Source organism: Pantherophis guttatus, chromosome 6, assembly GCF_059756535.1.
Source record: "Pantherophis guttatus breed Tessera chromosome 6, ASM5975653v1, whole genome shotgun sequence".
In the NCBI taxonomy this organism is placed as follows: Eukaryota; Metazoa; Chordata; class Lepidosauria; order Squamata; family Colubridae; genus Pantherophis; species Pantherophis guttatus.
The window spans coordinates 63,055,853-63,064,442 of NC_142068.1; the positions used below are offsets into that span (position 1 = coordinate 63,055,853).

General features: G+C 36.2%; 1 non-coding gene across 1 annotated transcript; it reads right to left on the reverse strand.

The window, feature by feature from the left end:
- Positions 1-1,965: 1,965 nt before the first annotated feature.
- On the reverse strand, positions 1,966-2,072 carry LOC117676764 (U6 spliceosomal RNA). Its single transcript, XR_004594508.1, has one exon. It is a non-coding gene; the product is annotated as a U6 spliceosomal RNA (small nuclear RNA).
- Between the last annotated feature and the right edge of the window lie 6,518 nt (positions 2,073-8,590).

The window sequence follows — 8,590 nt, forward strand, 5'->3', positions numbered from 1 at the left end:
TGGGGGCAATAAGCTGACTTTGTATAAATATACAAAAGGATGAAGGCTATTGCTTAGCGCATTGTAAGCCGCCCTGAGTCTCCGGAGAAGGGCGGCATATAAATCAAATTAAAAAAAAACAACTGGATTCGCTTAAAAACTGTGTAAAGACACTTAACAATCACCTTTTTTAATAATAGAAATTCCAGTTCAGTTGTGATTATAAATGAGCATTACCTGTAGAGCAGGGATCTCCAACCTTGGCAACTTTAAGCCTGGCGGACTTCAATTCCCAGAATTCCCAGAAAGCTGGGAATTCCCAGAAAGCAAAGCTGGCTGGGGAATTCTGGGAGTTGAAGTCCACCAGGCTTAAAGTTGCCAAGTTTGGAGTCCCCTGCTGTCGAGAACACATTATTAAAATTTGTCACTTGCTGAGATGTCAGGTTATAATATTCTATTTATCTTTAGCAAAGCAGCATAAAGCAGGTAAGAAATTAGAAAACAGAGAGAAATGAACCTGCAGGTATAAGTTAAAATACCTTTTTCTCCCCATTCTTGTATAAGTTAAATATCCTGGAGAAATCAATCATGTAATTACAGGCTTATGTACACTAATCAGAGAACTGTCCATCTCATTGAAGAGAGAGGTCCAAAACCATTAATCTGCTATCACCTTATATACAGTATATGCCATCTATCTATCTGCTTATAAACTGTGGTGCTGTCTGATTCCAGGCTGATTCAGGACCGCTCACAATATAAAAGCAACACAAATATAACAAAGTAAATAGAAATGCAGTAATAATAATGTATTAATGATAATTTATGAATTTGTGTGCTGCCTGACTATCAACAATTTTGGATATGTCACAACAAAGAAATTACAATAAACTCAACAAAAACCAATAAGAGAACAAAAATGGCAGACCCAGACAGCTACACCAGAAGATCCAACAAGAGGGTTACTTATACTGTATTGTACCTCAGATACATTATAGATCTTTAAAGCCTTTCAGAATACCAAAAGGATGAGAGATATCTGGATCCCATGGAGGACCTTATTCTATATATCAGGTGCCATGACAGAGATGTCATGCTTCCTGAATCCTGAAATATGACACCCGGTTTATAATATAAAATACAAAAATACAAAAGCAAATTGTAGGAAAAATAGGGGAGGGAAAGGGGAAGGAAGAAGTGTAGAAAAGAAGGGGGGAAAGAAAAAAAGTGATGACTTCTGACTCCCTCTGGTGCAGTAGAATAAGACAGTAACATCAAACCTCAACTTTTTACTTTTCCATAATAGTATAAACTAGCCATTTCTATAACAATTCTTTCTAATCAGAAAAACCAAAAATTAAAGTTTCACTTTTTTTCTGCCTCAAGTACAAAGTCCAGAAATGGTTTCCAAGTAGAAACAAAGTACTTAGCTGTCAGCTGCCTGCAATTAGTGCAAGTTCGAATCTCACCAGGCTCAAGGTTGACTCAGCCTTCCATCCTTTCGAGGTACATAAATTGAGGACCCAGATTGTGGGTGTAATAAGCCAACTTTGTATAGAACAATACCACTTCGGGGGGCCGAAAGCCCTAATAAGCAGGTATATACAAAAAAGTATGCAGGCTATTGCAATAATGCATTGTAAGCCGCTCTGAGTCTACGGAGAAGGGCGGCATATAAATTGGACAAATAAATAAATAAATAAATAAATACTTACATTTTTTCTTTGATCAAAGCAGTAAATTTAGCCCATCTGTCCTAATTCCATCAACTTTTGCAGCCATCTGTCCATTGTGCGGATTGAAATGTCCTTCCATTTTTGTGCATAAAGTAGTCTTGCTGCCATCAACATTTATAATATTAAAGTTCCAAATTTTTTCCAAGTCTTTTTCCATTAAACTTTCTGGTTTTATCTTTATATTCACTTAAATAATTTTCTGCAGTAGTATATGAATCCTACTCCAATATCTCTTTGCTTTATCACATGTAAAAATATGGAACACTTTATGGATTTCCATGTCATCCTTGCACAGGGGCCATGCTAATCTTCTCTGTATCGTTCGAATTTTATTTTGTGTGTTGCTGAAGAGAGCACGCAAACTGGGCCTGCTCTGAACTCCAATCAGGGAAGTAGTGTGCCTGGTGAGTCCTCGGAAATTTGCCTGTTTAGCTATCTTGTGAAACAGCCTTTCCCTGACATATGGATACCTGTGACTCTGCTGGTCTTCTGATAGCATAAAGATCTGTCTCCTCTCCTGGCATTGGGGCCAGAGTACAAATGGATCCACTGAGGGTGCACGTCAATCTATCGCTATTACTATGAGGGGTTATTTTGGAGCCTAAAATGCTATCTCTTGTTTATGCAACTTTTTAACGTTATGAATTGTGATTGTTGCTGTTGTTGTTTACTATTCAGGGTTGGCAGGTGGTCAGCCACATAAATACGTTAAATAAATAAGTACTATATGAAAGAAAAATTAGATCACTATCTCTGTGTAGTCTGTTTTCTGGTTCAATAATGGCAAAAAAGACATGGTTTGGGGACATGTCTAATCAGACAAAAATCTTACTGAATTCACTTGGGCTTACATACATAAAACTGCTATAATTAGCAACTGCTGACTATTCATATCTGATCATTGTTTAAACTCTACCTTCTTGTCTTACGAGGAATAACCCTCTGAGAAATTACTCTCCAGATGTACCTGCTATTTTCCTAGAATTTCCCACAGAGAGAGAGTCACCACTGGCAGTATTTAAGTGTCCAGATATTATCAAGTTAGCTTTATGGGAGCCAAGGATCAAATATTTTTTCACTGTTTTATATGGATAGTTTCACGAAAATTGATCAGGTCTAAAAAGTCACAATCCAAATGAAGCTAAGGTTAAAGATAATTTATACATGATATTCCTAATTTTATTCTCAGCCCTTTTATTGCAGCGTGGGCCTTTATGACTTTAAAGAAAATGTCAGTGGCAGCAAATGACATTGTACTGAATAATCTAGTTATGAGGAGAAAGACATTTAAAACTATTCCGTATCAGCTTGGCTCTGTTCTGCTGAGCCTACAGTTTTTCCACCCCCCTCTGCAGCTGTCCAAAATGCCTACTTCTATTTTGGAAGACAGTTCAGGGTTGCGAAATGAACTGAAGCATTCCTAGGTGCCTGTGCTTTCTCTCTTTTTCTTTTTTCATTTCTTTTATATTAAAAACTTGTGTTGGCTTGCTTCTACCGCTTAGCTCCATCCTTTTTCAGCAATTGAAAAGCAATGAAACAGATTTGGACCCTGAAATACTCATTATTATGAGTATTCTTATTCAGGCCTGCAAGCAAAGGCACATCATGAAACTTTCCTTCAACGAGAATGTCCCTACAGTGACGTTTTCCTAACGGGAACATCCACTGACAGGAAAAGTAGACTCTGGATTCTTTGGCCTGCAGTCTTATAGTCCCTAAAGCATCTGCCATGGACTTGATGCTTTAGCACGATAGCGTTTTAGGGAAGTGTATGGGAATGAGAAAATTAATTGAAAAATTTCACTTGCAGTCTCTTTCCTTAACAACCTAGTTATTGTTATTTTTTTTTTAATGCAAGGATTTTTTTTCTATTTGCAGAAAAGATTAAGCATACTACCATTATTAGTAGCTGTCCATAGAAAGGATGATTGTAGAAAGTCAGGATGGTGGCCATAACTTCATGACTGAAGACCCGCAGTGGTGAAATGTAAAATTTGTTACTACCAGTTCTGTGGGAGTGGCTTGATGGGGGGGTAATGTGACTGGGTGGGCGTGGCCAACTTTTAAAAGCATTTTTTTCTACAACCTCCTTGGCTGAATAGGTTGTAGAAACAAATGCTTTTAAAAGCCTATGACGATCAGGCATCTCAGCTGGGATCGTCAGAGGCTTTTAAAAGCATTTTTTTCTGCAACCTCTTCAGCTGAGGAGGTTGTAGAAAAAATGCTTTTAAAAGTAAAAAAAAAAAAGCATCTGATGATCGCGCTGCTCAACTGGGCATGGGGGGGGCAGGGATTTTTGCTACTGGTTCTCCAAATCACCTGCCACCATTGCTACTGGATCAGGTGATCTGGTCTGAAACAGGAGCATTTCACCCCTGAAGACCCGCCATATACACTGAACCTGCAGCAGTAGTAGAAACAATAGCTTCAATTGTGCGTTCAGCTCTGCCCTCCTTATTTTTTTGATTCCCCTGAAGATTCCCCTGCACGTATTCATATAAGACTTGTAAATCTTCATATAAGACTTATAACCATTCTATATATATATATATATATATATATATATATATATATATATATATATATATATATATATATATATATTTGCATGTTATAAGACCAAAGTTTCCTTTTTTGTTTATACCTCACAGTTGGTATTTGGAACTTCTGACACATTTTATTTGCTTTCCATGCCACCAGTTAAGGACTGATCTACGGTACTTTATTCCCATGACTAGACTAGACTAGACTAACTAGCTTTTATTAAGGCTAGTTAGGGGAAAAAAACTGAAAGGGGAAAACCAGATACTAAATATCACTTCTCCTTCATTCTGTGCTCTAATACAAGCTCAGCCAGGCTAAACTTTACCTTGGAATCATCTCAAAAAATCATTTTAGAAGTATCGGTCTTAGATGTTCTTTAAGTCTTTTTGAGAAGCAAGCTGCCTTCAATAAGTTGAGTTACATTGTGCTAACTTGTCAAACATATTACAACAGGTATAAAATTAGAAGCAAAGATCACTCCAGAGATACAGCTTAAAAGCCCAGGGCCTCGAGTTGAAACCTTACAGTCTCAAATTTCTGAATCCAGTTTTCTTAACTCTTAAGGGGTCCGTGGAAAACCCACAATGAAAAATATGAAGATGGATCAATGACTTTTCTTGGAGCCTCTCCTTAAAAATCTTGAAATCCAAGGAGCCCTGATTGAGCTGCCCAGAGTTGCTTTGGATAGTGAGATGGGTGGCGCATGAATTTAATAAATAAATAAAAAACTTGAAACCTCAGGAGCCTCCACTTAAAAATCTTGAAACCCCAAGTCCCAAAGTTCCTTAGACTAGTTTTCTAAACCTTTTCAAGGTTCAGGGAAAATCCACAATGAAAAAAATATGACAACAGATCAGTTCCTGGAACCTCCATTTAGAAATGTTCAGGAACTTTCATTTTACAGTTATTTCTCCTAACACTTCATTAAAAATTGTTTCTTGCTAGTCCTACCCATTCACTTCAACTCTCTGATTCAATAGAAACTAAATCTCCTTTACAACACTTGAAGGCTGCTATCAGGTCTTTCATAAGTATGATCTCCATAGGTTGAGTAGGAATACTACTAACCTTCATAGGACTTGATTTCCTTATCGTTCTGATTATTCTGCTTCTAATTCAGCCCACTTTTTCTCTGATCTTCTCAAAAGTATGATGCTAATATTGGGCATCATATTTTGAATACAGTCTGGTTGTCATTAATTAATAGGATTTTTATAGAGACAGAGAGAGAGCTGTATTATTACTGCATATAAGTAAAAGTTCCAAATGTATTCCAGAAGACAGAGGATGCTCTAACTGAATCCAAATGCAGGAACAGAAAAGACATTGATGGTATTGGTATGGGTATAACGATGATGGGGAAGAAGAGTTGAGTAATGACAGAGTACTCAATAACATGAAGCCTCAGTTAATTAGGAACAACTGCAAATGGTTCAGATTTAAGCTACTCAGCCATTTCTATCAAAATCAATACCAATATCTTAATCAGTATTTTTGCATATGAAGAAGATATTTTATGTTATATCAAACACATGATCAATTCAATGTATACACTTCTAGCAGGATTATTGCTGGACCTGGAAGAAGGTAGATGCAACACTTAATGAAGAAGTTTGTCTTTGAGGTAACAGACGGGATGAGTACAAATTTTTGGCATGTATACAATAATTGTTATAAATGAACCCAGTACTCTAATATTAATCACTGCATTGATTTATTGGTGTCAAACAAAGAGATTGCAACATGCAATATTTTCATAATGTTTCTAGGGACGCTATTCAACTGCTAATAAATAAAGCCATGCTGAAGAGTTTCCAGTATTACACTTTTTTTTTTAATTTGGTTATGTATTCTACAGGTCAAAAAGCAAGGAAAGAAATTAGCCTTTTTTGTCATTAACTGTCCAAGACTGCCATTTTCTGGATCGATGCAGCACCCAGAAGGTTTTCCAGATGTTTATTTCAAAAGCAACTATTATTATTGTCATAATTGTGTTCATAGCTGAGTAAACAGCTTCACAGGTGCAAGAGATCCAAACACTGTGTGAAGACATACAAACATCCTGAAATCGCAAGCAAGCAAGCAAGCAAGCAAAAAAGAGCATGAAAGAAAATCTATAATTCTCTGTTTCATAAACAACACTTGATTAGTCTGAAAATCAAGCACCCACACATCCATATGTACAAGATTTCATTTAATGCATGAGAATACTTGAAAATGGTTACAAAAGAAGTAGCATCAAGCATATCTTTATTATTATTTTTCTTTAGAGCATGCCAAACAATGAATGTTTATGTTCCATTCATCAGGTAAGAATTCTTTTATTTGCTGCACAAAAATGAAAATATTTTCCCCCTCTTTCACTCTCTTACACTCTCACATTCATGTACCCAGCTTTATGTCTTCTTAGAGCAAAGTATCTATAAAAATGGATTATCTTGAAGGAGCCTATTTGTTCCTCCTAAGCATGATAATAGATATTTTCTTAAGGTAAATAAGGTTGCTTTATTTCTATTCTGTTTTATTGCAAGAAGGAAATTTAGATCAGCTGTTGTGAATTATGCATACCATTCCTACATAAATGCTGAGCACATGACAGGGTAGCCAGTGTTCAGGTTGTCCTGCAGCCTGCAGCCTTTTCCAAAGTTGCTACCAAATGTCAATGTACCTATAATAGAAATGGAATAACTCCATTCATTTCAATTTAATTTCAGGTAATTTCTGTTTACCACTCAAAAAGTAGACAAAATGTTCCAGTCCCATGTTCTTTTGGGAAGCCCAATCCAAAAATGGATTCCAGTCACAAAAACAATGTTTTGTGCCCCAGGTGTAAAGGATCCAGCAAGTCTGTGTTTTCTCAAGCTGAGACATCACATAAACGCGAGGTTTCATTCACAAGATGATAAATACACTCTGATATAACAATCCAAGTTTCACTCCTTACAGGCTCACATTTGGCATGTGCACTTGAGAGTTTAAGCTGACTGGGCATTCTTGTGGAGAAAAATTAAAGAAGGGAGTGCAAAGTGTGCTACTTTGTGTTCTTAGACAAAATAGGGCATAGAAGCCTAACATATTAATTAATTAATTAATTAATTAATTAATTAAACACAATCTACTACAATAACACAGAGTTCCACAGAAGTTGCAAAGAATCTAAGGTAGATGGTAGAACATATTGGAGAAATGGGTAGCAGCATAAGGTAGTCACCAAGTTTTCTTTAGCAGCGTAGAAAATTACTCAGAATGGCACAGATGTTACTGCTTTTACCACACATGGTTGGAACTGTATGAAATGAAACAGAGCAGCCTGGCTACAAATGTCATAACATACACTTTCCCTAAACTACATCTTTCCAAATACATTGAGAATATGATTCCCACAATTCCTATCCAGCATATCCTTGACCAGTCATAGATTCTGGACAATAAAACCTCCTTCAAAAGTTACTAAATTTCAATCATTTGTTTGAAATGATTATATAATTCAGTATCATGTGAATGCATCTTATTTTTCAACATTGAATCAGGGCTATAAGAACAATTCATCAGGCTAGAATACTAACTTAGAATACTAAATAGTTCATTTACAACATGAAGTATTACAGATTTTGTATGTGTCTGATTTAGCTGCAAATGGTTGGAGTAACTGATTTAAATCACTATTTGGCAATAAACCTTACTGGGAAAATTGTACTTTAAATCAAATCTAATTAAAACAAAACACACTGTCCCACAATTTGGTATTGACTTATGAAGGGACTCTGGCGATTGCACTGTATGTGAATTTTCAACCATAGGCTATGGACTCTTGTTTGAGTGTGTAGCTGTTCTGTTCTATACAAGAAAACATTGCATAGATGGTTGTCACTTTTAAGGCCCTTCTCAAAATTAATCTCAACAAAATGTTTCCCAGGTTCTTTACCTTAACTTTCAGAAAAGGTTTTTTCTGCCAAGTTTGTCATGGTCTGAATTCTGGTATTTAATATTTTATTTCACTATATTGTTGTTCTTGTATTATTTGTTTGTTTATTTATTTAATTAGATTGCATCAGATAGTCCTCCACTTGCAGCAGTTCATTTAGTGACCATTCAAAGTTACAACGCACTGAAAAAAGTGACTTATGACCGTTTTTCACACTTACTACCATTGCAGTTACTACCTGCATTGCTACCCATGGTCACATGATCAAAATCCAGATGCTTGGCAACTGAGTCGTATTTATGATAGCTGCACTGTCCTGGGGTCATGTGATCACCTTTTGCAACCAACTGACAAGTAAAGTCAATGGAAAAGCCAGATTCACTTAACAACCATTTTACTAACTTAA